Source organism: Cajanus cajan, chromosome 4 (genome assembly GCF_000230855.2).
Source record: "Cajanus cajan strain Asha chromosome 4, NIPB_CcT2T_4, whole genome shotgun sequence".
Classification (NCBI taxonomy): domain Eukaryota; kingdom Viridiplantae; phylum Streptophyta; class Magnoliopsida; order Fabales; family Fabaceae; genus Cajanus; species Cajanus cajan.
In genome coordinates, this window is record NC_138520.1 from 24,368,100 (window position 1) to 24,381,860 (window position 13,761).

Genomic DNA, 13,761 nt, shown 5'->3' on the forward strand with positions numbered 1-13,761 from the left:
GAGATTAGGAGTTTTCTTGGATTGGCTGGATATTATAGAAGATTCATAGAGGGATTCTCTAAGTTAGCATTACCCTTGACAAGTTTAACTAGGAAAGGAGTTGTGTTTGTATGGGATAGTAAATGTGAGAATAGTTTCCGAACCCTTAAGGAGAAGTTGACTAGTGCACCTGTTTTAGTGTTGCCTGACTTTAGTAAGACTTTTGTGGTTTATTGTGACGCTTCTAAGATGGGTTTGGGTGGAGTGTTAATGCAAGAATGAAAGGTCGTATCTTATGCATCTAGGCAATTGAAAATACATGAGAAGAATTACCCCACCCATGATCTTGAATTAGCAGCTGTGGTATTCACACTTAAGATTTGGAGACATTATTTGTATGGTTCAAAATTTGAGGTATTTAGTGATCATAAGAGTCTTAGGTATTTATTTGACCAAAAGGAATTAAATATGAGACAAAGGAGATGGTTAGAGTTCCTTAAGGACTATGATTTTGATCTTAGTTATCATCCGGGTAAAGCTAATGTGGTGGCTGATGCATTGAGTAGGAAATCTTTGCATTTGTCTTCTCTTATGATTAGGGAGATGGACCTTTTGGCTCAATTTAGAGACTTGAGTTTGACTTATGAGGTGACCCCTAGAAGTGTGAGACTAGGTATGACTCGGGTGACTAGTGAGTTGTTGAGGGAAATTGGAGAAACACAGTTAATGGATTCATTTCTAGTGGCTAGACGTGATGCTATAGGACAAGGTGTTGGAGGAGAATTTACCTTGAGTGTAGATGGAGTGTTAAGATTTAAAGACCGAGTGTGCGTGCCTAGTGACCCTACACTTAGACGTTTGATCCTAGAGGAAGGTCATAGGAGCAAGCTTAGTTTTCACCCAGGGGCAACTAAGATGTATCAAGACCTTAGGAAGATATTTTGGTGGCCTAGGATGAAGAAAGATATAGCTGAATTTGTGAGTGCCTGTTTAGTGTGTCAGAAGGCTAAGATAGAACATCAGAAACCTTCAGGACTACTTCAGCCTTTGAGTATACCCGAGTGGAAGTGGGATAGCATTTCTATGGATTTTGTAGTTGCTTTGCCTAGGACTAGGAGAGGGCATGATTCCATTTGGGTTATAGTTGATAGGTTGACTAAGAGTGCTCATTTCTTACCTATTAACATTAGGTATTCTCTAGAGAGATTGGCTGGACTGTATATTGATGAGATTGCATGGGATACCATCTAGCATAGTTTCAGATAGAGACCCTAGATTCACCTCTAGGTTTTGGGAGAGCCTACAACGAGCTTTGGGGACCCAACTTAGACTTAGTTCAGCTTACCACCCTCAAACTGATGGTCAGACTGAGAGGACTATTCAATCTTTAGAGGATTTGCTTAGAGCCTGTGTGTTGGACCAAGGGGGTAGTTGGGATAGTCTTTTACCTTTGATAGAGTTTACCTATAATAATAGTTACCACTCTAGTATAGGTATGGCACCTTAATTATGAAGCCTTGTATGGTAGGAGGTGTAGGACCCCTTTGTGTTGGTGCGAGCCTGGTGATAATGTTATCTTAGGACCTGAGATTGTGCAACAAACCACTGATAAGGTTAGATTAATACAAGAGAGGATGAGGACAGCTCAGAGTAGACAGAAAAGTTATGCTGACAAGAGAAGGAAGGACTTAGAATTTCAAGAAGGAGACCATGTGTTTTTGAAAGTCACTCCGTGGACTGGGGTTGGTAGGGCATTGAAATCCAGAAAACTTACTCCTCGATTTATTGGTCCTTTCCAAATTCTAAAAAGAGTCGGTAGTGTTGCCTACCAAATTGCTTTGCCTCCTAATCTGTCAAATCTCCATGATGTCTTCCACATTTCCCAACTTCGGAAATACATCCATGATCCTTCACATGTGATTGAGTCGGATCATCTTGAGGTTAGGGAGAACCTAACTGTGGAAGCTGCCCCGGTGAGAGTCGAGGATCGAATGGTGAAGCAACTTAGGGGTAAGGAAATTCCTTTGGTGAAAGTTATTTGGGGAGGAGCTACACTTGAAAGTGCTACTTGGGAGTTAGAGGAGAAGATGAAAGCTTCATATCCATTTTTATTTGCTTCAGGTAATTTCGAGGACGAAATTTCTTAAAGGAGGGGAGAATTGTAACATCCCAATTTTTATTTCACTTTTTATTTATTTATTTTTAATTAAGGGTATTTTGGTAATTTTACAAAGGTAATAGGGGTGATTTAGTAGCTTGGAACGGGCTGTTCCGGAATTGGAACGGGCCGTTCCAAACTACCAAAAAACATGTGATTTAGTAGCTCGGAACGGGCCGTTCCGGAATTGGAACGGGCCGTTCCAAACTACCAGGTTGTGTGTGAGTTAATAGCCCAGAACGGGCCGTTCTCAAGGTAGAACGGGCCGTTCCAGACGATTAAATATGCCTTTAACCCTAAATGAGAACGGGCCTGGAACGGGGCGTTCCCAAAATTATGGCCGTTGGGGGTAATTAATGCTCACCAGAACGGGCCGTTCTGGTTTTGGAACGGGCCGTTCTGGATGTATTTTTTAGCCACGTTTTAAGGGTCCGGAACGGGCCGTTCCGGATTTGGAACGGGCCGTTCCGGCGTAAAAAGCCTATAAATAGAGCTGTTTGCCACTCCCAAAAAGCACACCTCTCATTTCTGACTTCTTTTCTTCTGCTCTCTCTTCTTTCCTCTACTTTCTGCTTCAGACCGAGGGGAACCCAGCGAGGGAGATCAACCAGATCTAGTCTAGATTCAGCTTCTTCATATCCAGGTACGGGGGAAAAGGGAATTATTTATAGATAGAGTTACATGAGGGAATTGGGTAGAGGAAGAACCCCTTAGAATTATGAGCAATTTTAGAAATATTTCTGTTTGAAGAATTATTGGCATTATTTGATTCTGTATATATTTCGGACAATAAATATATAATTTGTTTGTAAAAATGATGCTCTAGGAGGGAGAACGAAATTATAGAAAAGTGCCTGTAGGTTAGGTTTTGGAAAAATTAGATTATTTCTGTTTGAGGAATTAATTATACCATTAGATTCCGTATGTGTTGAGGATTAGAAATATATATTTAAATCGTAAGAATGATGATCTGGGAGAGAGAACGAAATTGTAGAAAAGTGCCTGTGAGCTAGGTTTTGGAACAATTAGGGGTTTTACTGTTTATGTTGAAATTATATTAAATTGGTAATTCCGTTGTTTATTATATTAATTTATGAATATCATCGTTATATTATTTGATAAAAATTGATGATTTAAATGTGAATTACTTGATACGTGTGAAACCCATTATTTTGGACATATCTGATATATGTATGAAATTAAATTATGAGATGTTGTGTGGAATGTGAATGAGATGTGGTTGTGGTTCTTCACACCTATGACCAGGGGTGAGCACGGCTCGAGATTGTTACATGAGTATCGTGACCTTGGTTAACATGTCAGGGGTGAGCACGGCCCTAGATTAGGGGTAACGTGACCTTGGCACAGTGTTATATCAGGGGTGAGCACGACTCTGGATTGTTACGTGGGTATCGTGACCTTGGTTAACATGTCAGGGGTGAGCACGACCCTAGGATAGGGATAACGTGACCTTGGCACAGTGTTATATCAGGGGTGAGCACGGCCCGGGATTGTTAAATGGGTAGCGTGACCTTGGCATAGTGTGAAGTGCAAGATTTGTGATGATTGGTTTGATTGAGAATTATGACGTGATGACAATGCATGATTGATTGAAATACGATATGTTGAAATATTTACGAATATTAAATAATATATTGTGTTTTCTTATGTGCTATATATATAGATGTTTTCTTTTCTCACCGTGCGATTTGTGGATATTTTAGGTGAGGAAGATCTGGCTACGAGTGGTATCTAGAATGCCAACGGTTGAATTATCGGGATGCTCTGATATTGTGACATCGGGGCAAAAAGGATTTTTAGAACATAGGTTTTTATTGTAAATGTTATTTTGAAAATAATTTGAAAACTCTTGCGTTTCATTTTTTGTTATTGTGGTTATTGAAGGATAATTTTTAAGATTCTCATGTGAACCCTTTTACCGAAATTGAAAAATTTATTTATAAGTTTTTATTATTACAATATATATGTTGGGGTAGTAAGGGTGTCACATTTAGTGGTATCAGAGCAGGTCGATCCAATCGGCCGTGAGATATGAGTCTACTATGCTTGTTTGGTAGATAATTGATGAAATGATTGATTGTGAAATTTGTTGATATGTTAGTTTGTTGTTTACTTATAGTATAATTGTTAACTTTTCTGGTGATCCAGAAAAGTAATGGCAGGAGGTAGGAACGATCGTGCAATCGCTGATGCCCTACAAGCGATGGCTCAGGCTCTTGGTAATATGAACCAACAACCAGAGATAGATTGGTTGGAGAGATTCCAACGAAATAACCCGCCAAGCTTCCGTGGGGGTTATAATCCTGATGGAGCTGCTGACTGGATTTTTGAAGTGGAAAAGATATTCCAAGCTATGGGATGTCCTTTGATACAGAAGGTGACTTTGGCTGCCTTCATGCTTTCTGGAGAGGCTGGCATCTGGTGGCAAGGTGCTCTGCAAAGAATGATAGCTGCAGGTACCCATGTGAACTGGGAGAATTTCAAGCAGCTACTCTTGGAGAAATACTTTCCCCGAGATGTAAGATATAAGAAACAGGTGGATTTCCTTGAATTGAAGCAAGGAGAAGATTCTGTGGCTGATTATGTGACTAAGTTTGTAGACTTGGTTAGATTCTGCCCTATGTATGATGGTGTGGGCAATGAGGAGGAAAAATGTGTGAAGTTTGTGAGTGGTCTTCGCCCTGAGATTAAACAAGTTTTCAATTATCAAGGGATTACTCACTATCACGAATTGGTAAACAAGTGCCGAGTATATGATGAGGATAACCGTGCTAGGGTAAATCATTATAAGAGTGGAGGACCCATGAGGAATAATAAGTTTGGGTCATCTAGTAAGGGTAAACCTTACACCAAGTTTGCCGGGAATTCGAGTTCTAAGGTGAATAATCAAGGTTTTGTGCAACAAAGAAGCCAAGTTCCCACGGCTAGCCAAACGTCTAGAGGAGGAAGTGTGGGTTCTGTTTCACACAACAATTGCTACAATTGTGGGAAGCCAGGTCATAGGGCATATGAATGTCCGTTACCTAGAGAAATAACGTGCTTCAAATGTCAAGAGAAGGGACACAGAGCTCGTGTTTAAAAGAAAAGGTTTTTAAAGATTCAATAATGGCCTTGATAAATAAAATTGGGTTCGGGAGTCGATTACGTGTAGGGAAGGTATTAAGCACCCCTACAACGCCCTAAATCGGTACCCTATGATGAAGATAACGTAGTAAGAATTAATAGATTAAATATTAAATCCCCTTTAATAATGTTTATTTACATACTTAAAATATAAATTAAGCAATTTCCCTAAAATATCTACATTATGACGTTTATTATAATAAAAAGGAAATAAAAAATAAGGAATAAAAAAGAAGAAAAGAAGATTGAATGAAATACCTCTTGAACAAGCTTTATTGAATCTTCAAATATGGAAAAGGTGCTTTGTGACGACCTTTCACACTACAGTATGCCTCACAGATCTCAAGAAATACAATAGGAGAGAGAGAGAATATAGAGATGCGACACAAATCTCAAGAAATATAATAAAAGGGAGAGAGATAAAGAATTTTCGTGCTCAAAGGAGTCTTATTCGAAATTTCTCTGGCCGCCCTGAGAACTGTGCCCAAGGCTTCAATTTATAGGGATCAGCAGTGGGCCAGAACGGCCTGTTCCGATTTCGGAACGACCCGTTCTGGCCCAATTATTATGTGTAAATTTCGTACTCTGGAACAGCCTGTTCTAAAAACGGAACGGCCCGTTCCAGAGTAGAAAATAACACGAATTTCACCTTTCCAGAACGGCCCGTTCCAAATTTGCCTTGTTTGGAACGGCCCGTTCCACACAAGCCTCTTTAGGTGTTTTTAGTTATATTGGAACGGCCCGTTCTGATATTGGAACGGCCCATTTCGGGGTTCAGAACGCCCGGTTCCGATTTTGGAACGGCCCATTCTGACTTTGGAACGGGCCGTTCTGATTTTGGAACAGCCCGTTCCGGGCTACTAAAAACACCCTATTTGGCCTTTAGGCCTTCTGATGTCACTAGTGCAAAAATTAGATTTAAAATCAAAGTTTTAAGATCGGTTACAAGGTAACCGATCTTAAAAGTGACGCGGTGACAATTTTGTAAATAATATGAATACTTTTAAGATCGGTTATTTTATGACTGATCTTAAAAGATATACATTTAAAATCGGTTCAAATATAACCGATTTTAAAAAATATTTTTAAAATCAGTTATATTTTAACTGATTTTAAATCATGTTTTTTTTACTACTTTTAAGATCGGTTATAAATGAATCGATTTTGTATACAACATACAAAATCGGTTCCTGTATAACCGATCTTAAATATCCTATGTTCCCTTCTACGCTTGTACAATTTCGGCCTTCATTCGTGCTCAGGGTTTCTACCCATTCACGATGGCGTTTCCTCGGGGTTTATTAGGAGGTGGTTGTCTGAATCCGAAGCGAAGTGAGAAAGCAGTCCGGGGGTCCGGAAGTGCTGCAGCTTCGAGAAGTTGAAGATCCCCAACTCCGAGACGGCGAGGTTCTGATCTAAGTCCAGGCCACAGCCCTTAACAGAGCCGACAACTTTCAGAGGAAAGGCTCCTATTCTCCCCCCAAATCACACTCAACCCAACCCTTTCTCCAACGCCTACACAATCTCTGCGACTCCGGGAACCTCAACGTTGCCCTCAACCTCCTTCACTCTCACTCCCAAAACGGTGCCGTTTCCTCTCCGCACATTCGAGAAGCTATTGGCCTCTTACTACGAGCATGTGGCCACCACAAAGACATCGAGGTTGGGCGAAAACTTCACGCTATGGTCTCCGCCTCGCACCATTTCCGCAACGACGTCGTTCTCAGCACTCGCGCTATCGCCATGTACTCCTCATGTGGGTCCCCTGCGGACTCTCGCTCCGTCTTTGACGCCGCGACCCAAAAGGACCTGTTCCTCGTGTTGGTCTTTTCTCCGACGTGTTTGTGGGGAACGCTTTGATTGCAATGTATGGGAAGTGCGGGTTCGTGGAGAGTGCGGTCAAGGTGTTGGTGACAATGCCGCAGAGGAACTTGGTGACGTGGAACTCGATGATGTGTGCGTATTCGGAGAATGGGGGTTTTGGAGAGTGCTGTGCTTTCATTTGCTTACTACTATCCCATCTTGTTTATTCAAATTCCGACCAATGTTAATTTTGTTTCACTCTCTTTCAGTTCCTTACACCTTGGGTGGTCGGTTCCCTTGTACCTATTGTTGGTGGAGTTGCACTGGCGTCTGTTACAGAGGCCTCTTTCAATTGGTAAGATGTCTGGTCCTTTGTCTTGATCCTTCTTGAGGAAGAGGAGAGGTGACCCGGTAGGATTTGAAAAGAAAAGTTTTGGTCATGCAAAATTGCAAACTGTAATATGCTTTGGTGGAATGGTGAACAGGGCTGGATTTTGGAGTGCAATGGCATCCAATGTGTCAAATCAATCTCGTAATGTTCTTAGCAAAAAGGCCATGGTTAATAAAGAGGTAATATTATGCGTAAACAGTACAATGATAGTGGAAGCTTTTTGACTTATGACCATCATTAAAGAGACAAATATATGAAAGAAAAATTAGTGTTATAATTATAAATAAGGATTTTACTCGTTGCTATTTGCACGCCAAGCCTTAAATAAGGTCTTCTTCTATAATTTTTATACATGGCTCCCTTTTGTAATAGTTAAATGGTGCTGTATATACCTGAATAGTATAGTGATGGTTTTCTGTGAATTGGCTGGCAGGTTTCTTATATGATATTGCAAAGGGTATCACCAGTTACCCACTGTGTGGGCAATTGTGTGAAGCGGGTTGTCGTCATTGTGAGCTCTGTCATCTTCTTCCAGACACCTGTCTCACCTGTGAATGCTTTTGGTAAAGTTGCTTCTTTCTGGTTTAAATGGAAAATGTTTGAAGGTTTTTGTTTTGAAATTCTCTTAACCATTCAATATGTTGCTTATATTTTTATATTCTGTTTCTACAGGGACTGCTATAGCTCTTGCCGGCGTTTTCCTCTTAAATTTTGTTAGTTGCATCACAAAAGCCAAATAGCTGCAACATGCAATTCCGAATTTCTTTGTAGGCGAGATAGCGAATATGAGGATTACGTTTATTGACTCCTTATTTTCTTTCTAGCTATGCAATAGGAAAGTGTGGATTTTCTATTGTAGAAGTCTGATCATCGTTTTAAATGTTCGTTTGGTCAAAATGGGTTAATTTCTTTTCCATGCTTTTATGTGATTTATTGTGTCTTATGATTTACTTGTTAATATGACTCACTTTTACCTTCCTGGTTTCCTTGGATTTTGTTATTATTGGATTCTATGTATGACATAATATCCATTATTATTCCTTTTCCATGGCAGAGAGTGCATATTCTAACATTCCCATGACTCCATACAAGTTACAACGTGGAAAAGCGTAGATTCATATTAAATTGTTTTTTTTTTTTTTATTTCAATAGAATTTTAAGATCGGTTATAAATCAACCGATCTTAAAAGTCTACTTTTAAAAATCGGTTGATAACCGATCTTAAAAGTCAACCTTTTCAAAATCGGCTCTTTTAAGATCGGTTCCATAACCGATTTTAAAAGTCTAAAATAACTGATTTTAAAAGCCTTTTTTCCACTAGTGTGTCCTGTCTTGTTATTTGCCTGCTTTGGAAGCTCCTTTCCTTCATAATGGAGGTCCATTTCTTTGTTTGTGTGCACCCCGGACGAAATTGGGTGTCTACAAGGAGGTTCGGTTACTTCAAGCTTGTTGTAGAAGCTTGAGGAACCAAAGCAAAGTTTGAAGAAACTTTGAGGGAAACCTAGAGTGGAGGTTCTCTACGGTTTAGGGACTCTTGAGTGAGAGAGAAAATCAGATTTCATTTCTCAAATTGTTCAAAAGTGAGTACAAGAGAGGTAATTACAAATATATAGGGTGGAGGTTGCTTCTAGGAGAAGCTAACCTTAACCATGGTTCACTAGGAACCATGGTAAGGTAGGCTTAACTCCCACGGTTTAGCTAGCTTGTAGGAGAAGCTAACCTTGACCATGGTTCACTTAAGAACCATGGTAAGGTAGGCTTAACCTACTAAGGTTTAGAAGCTTGCAAGGCAAGCTTCAAACCTTGAAGAGTAGACAAGCTAATTTTGGCCAAGAACAAGGAGAAAGAGTTAGGCGGCCTTGGTTCATATTTGCTCCTTGAATTAATTCAAAAATGTTTGATTTGATTTAGTTAGGTTCAACATATGACGATGAGACCTAGCTAAATCAAATCTATGAAAAATTAGGAGCAAAATGAGTCCAATATGCAAAATTTTGCCTAGGCCCAGTTCTGACCCAATTACTAGTCACACCCTCAAGCATTGCTAAATGTCACCCCCCTTTTCCCTACTGAAAAAATACAAGATGAATGTATCAACTAGGGAGGTTAAATGGAGTTAAACTCTCCAAGTAACCTACCTTAAAAACAATATACAAACACTAGGAAAAGCTAGTAAAGTGCCTCACAAATACAAAGGCAAAAATGACCTATACAAGAGACTATGTAATAACTATACAATATATACAAGTAGAACTAGGCCTTCTCTTCATGATAGAGCATTCCAAGTGAAGAATACCTTGGGCTTGACAAGTCCACTAGTCTTCACAAGGTCCAACTCTTCTTGGATTCTTCTAGCCATAGCTCTAGTGACTGGGCCCTTGGCCCATGGTCTATCACAGATCATAACTGATCTGAGGAGATTTCGGTCCAGACGAGATCCACTATCTAATTAGATCACAACTGATCTCAGGCCCAAGGCCCAATGCAACCCTAATCCACACTAAGGTACGTGCATTACTTATACGAGACTCATACTCATACAAACCCTAACTTTAGCATCGGAGTCTCTTTTGTAGGTACCACCCCCATCTTGGAGCATCAAGCGTACCAGCGAAGGAGGCTCACCAATCTTACTCGGAGGATCATCTCTACGGCAGATTCCCGGTAAGAACATTTGGCGCCCACCGTGGGGCCGATCAAGACAGCTCTTATGGCCACGCTTATGGTATTCACTAGAAGCCACAGCAGACGCGCAACAGACGACGCAAATCACTCAACTACCATGGACAACGAAGCCACGTTGAGGAGACTGATCGACCAGGTCGAACAGATGCGGCAGCAACACGACGCCGATCTGCGAAACATGCGTACCCAGCACGAAACCGACCTAGCAGCAATGCGGACCGCCAATAAAGCTGATCTAGCGGCGCTACGCGCTGAAAACGAGCAGATTCGCGCCCAGCTCCCCCGGTGCCCCTCTGATCATCCTCCTGAGGCGAGCAACCTCCACGAGGAAGAAGGGCACTCGGTCTCTCAGCCCCGAACTGCGACTAGGGCACCGACTCCACGACCTGCCACGCATCGGTCTCATGTTTCGACGAACAAGTCGGTCCATGAAGTCAGCAAAGCCCCAACTCATGTCACAGGGGGTCAAGCAACCTTCTGCCGTCATCCCTTTGTGGACGGCATCATGGAGACACCACTCCCTCAGGGGTGGAAGCCTCTCCACCTCGATCGCTATGATGGCACGACGGACCCCGATGAGCACATCGACCTATATACGACACAGGTAAACCTCTACACTAACAATGATGCTATATTGTGTAGGGTTTTTCTGACCTCGCTCAAGGGGGCCGCACTCAACTGGTACACCCAGCTTCCCGCCGAGTCAATCAACAGCTTCAGCACTCTGGTCAGGAGGTTCACAGTGCAGTATGCGATGAGCTGACCTCACCACATCACTTCGGCCGCCCTGGCTAGCCTTAGACAGAACGACGACGAGCCACTTCGGGCGTTCATGGAGCGATTTGCAGCCACCTCGGTTAAGATCAGAAATTTGAACCCCAAGGTCGCCCTGCATGCCATGCTCATGGCACTCAAGCCTGGGCCCTTTGTTGACAGCCTATGCCGTGAGGCTCCTCACGATATGGACGAGCTTCGCGCCCGAGCAGCGGGCTACATCCAGATGGAAGAGCACTCCGCTTTCCGTGACCAGGTTCGTGACAAAGGACCAATGAAGCCCGAACAGGGCCACAAAGACCAAATCAAGGTCAACAACGATAGTCAGTTCAAGAAGTCGGCTAGGGAAAACTGAGGGGGAAGATATGACTTCTACACTCCTCTGAATGCGCCCCGCGTACACATACTGGAAGAGGCCAGCAACAACAACCTGCGCACTCTGCCATCACCAGGTCACACCCCCAACAATGCCGACAAATCCAAGCACTGTTGGTACCACAGAAATCACGGTCACACCTCTGAGGAGTGCCGCTCACTACGGGACCGTATTGAAGAACTCATCCAGGCGGGCCACCTCGGCCAATATGTCCAGCGACAACAGGGTCACTGAGGAGGCTATGGTGGACGAGGACGAGGCATAGGCCATGGTTTAGGAGCTCGCACGGACCAACCCTCTGGCTCTCAGAAGCATGCCTGCGGAGTAGTGCAAGCCGAGGTAAGCCAAGAAACAAGATCAGCTCCCCTACGGGGAGTTATCAATACAATTGTAGGTGGCTTTGCAGGGGGAGGTGCCACGCGTTCAGCCCGGAAGAGACACCTGCGCAATATCAACACTGTCCATTCCGCTACCTCGGCTTCACACCAAAGTTCGCCACTGATCACCTTCACTAATAACGACTATGCCGACGTCAGTCCCAACCAGGATGATCCCATGGTCATAGCCGTGGAGGTAGCCAATTGGGAGGTGCAAAAGACACTGATAGACTAGGGGAGCTCGGCAGACGTCCTGTATTGGCCGACCTTCCTCAGGTTAGACATTCCCCACTCTCTCATCCAACCTCACACAGAACCCCTAGTCAGTTTTGCAGGAGAGCGAGTGCACACTCGGGAATACGTGGACCAGCTAACCACATTCAGAATCTCTCCAGACACAAGGAGAATCATGGTCCGATACCTCCTTGTAGAAGCCAACACCTCCTATAACATCATCATTGGCAGACCCACGTTAAATCAGCTTGGAGCAGTGGTATCCACTCCACACCTCACCATGAAGTTCCTGGGAAATGACGGTAAAATCATCTCCGTCAAAGCAAATCAGAAGACAGCTCGACAGTGCTACGCCGAGAGTCTGAAGATCTCCTTGTCCGACGAGCCAAGCAAGAAGGATCCTCCCACCGTGGCTCACATCACCCACGTGGAAATCGCCGATCTCGACCCGAGGTCTGATTCCCATGAGGAGAGGCCGAGCCCCATTGACGAGCTAGATGACCTCCAGATAGGGAAACTTTCCGGGCAGTGCACAAAAATCAGCAGGCAGTTGAGCCCGGAATTGCGACAGCAGCTCGAAGCTGAGATCCTCCAGAACGTCGACGTCTTCGCCTGGTCCAGCGCCCACATGCCAGGTATAGACGCTGACTTCATTTGTCACAGGTTAGCAATACATAAGGAGGCAAGGCCAGTGGCCGAGAGGAAGAGGAAGGTCGGCGGTGAAAGGCGGGAGGCCATCATCACCGAGACACAGAAATTGCTGAACGCTAGCTTCATCCGTGAGGTCAGATACACCACATGGTTGGCGAATGTGGTCCTGGTGAAGAAGAGCTCGGGGAAGTGGCGCATCTGCGTCGACTACACTGACTTGAACAAAACATGCCCCAAGGACTCATACCCCTTGCCCAGCATTGACAGACTGGTCGACAGAGCATCTGGGCACGCCCTCCTCAGTTTCCTTGACGCCTACTCCGGGTACAACCAGATAATGATGTACCACCCGACGAGGTACATACGTCCTTCATCACCGACCACGCCAACTATTGCTACCGGGTGATGCCTTTCGGCCTAAAAAACGCGGGGGGCGACCTACCAGCGGTTGATGGATAAGGTCTTCCACCACCAGATCGGACGGAACATGGAGGTCTACGTCGACGACATGGTAGTCAAGACCATCTCGGCAACAGATCATGCCACCGACCTCGCCGAGGTGTTTGCTCAGATCAGGAGGCACAACATGCGCCTCAATCCGGAGAAGTGCGTCTTCGGCGTCCAGGGAGGCAAGTTCCTCGGTTTGATGATCACCAGCAAAGGAATTGAGGCCAATCCCGAGAAGTGTAAAGCAATCTTCCAGATGCAAAGTCCATAAACGGTGAAGGAGGTCCAACGCCTGGCCGGACGGTTGGTCTCACTGTCCCGTTTCATCCCTAGACTTGTGGAAAAGGCAGGGCCGATCTTTACTCTCCTACGGAAGCCACAAAACTTTCAGTGGACGGATCAATGTGAAGAAGCTTTCCGAAGCTTCAAAACCTTCCTCACGACTCTGCCAATCCTACAGAGGCCGGATCACAAAACCGACCTCCTCCTCTACTTGGCCGTGGCAGAAAGCGCTATCAGCGCAGTAATAGTACAAGAGCACCAGAAAGTGCAGACACCGATCTACTTCATCAGCCGAGTCCTCCAGGACGCGGAAAAGCGGTACCAAATGATCGAGAAACTGGCACTAGCACTTGTCACCGCAGCCCGGCGTCTCCGACCCTACTTCTAGAGTCACCAGGTGGTAGTCAAAACTGACTACCCCATCAAGCAAATTCTGCGAAAGCCCGAGCTCGTCGGACGA

At 44.0% G+C, this 13,761-nt stretch overlaps 1 long non-coding RNA gene across 1 annotated transcript; it reads left to right on the forward strand.

The window, feature by feature from the left end:
• The first annotated feature begins 7,343 nt into the window (after positions 1-7,343).
• LOC145957047 (uncharacterized) lies at positions 7,344-8,180 on the forward strand. Its single transcript, XR_014433476.1, has 3 exons — positions 7,344-7,439; positions 7,570-8,038; positions 8,148-8,180. It is a non-coding gene; the product is annotated as an uncharacterized LOC145957047 (long non-coding RNA).
• Positions 8,181-13,761: the final 5,581 nt, after the last annotated feature.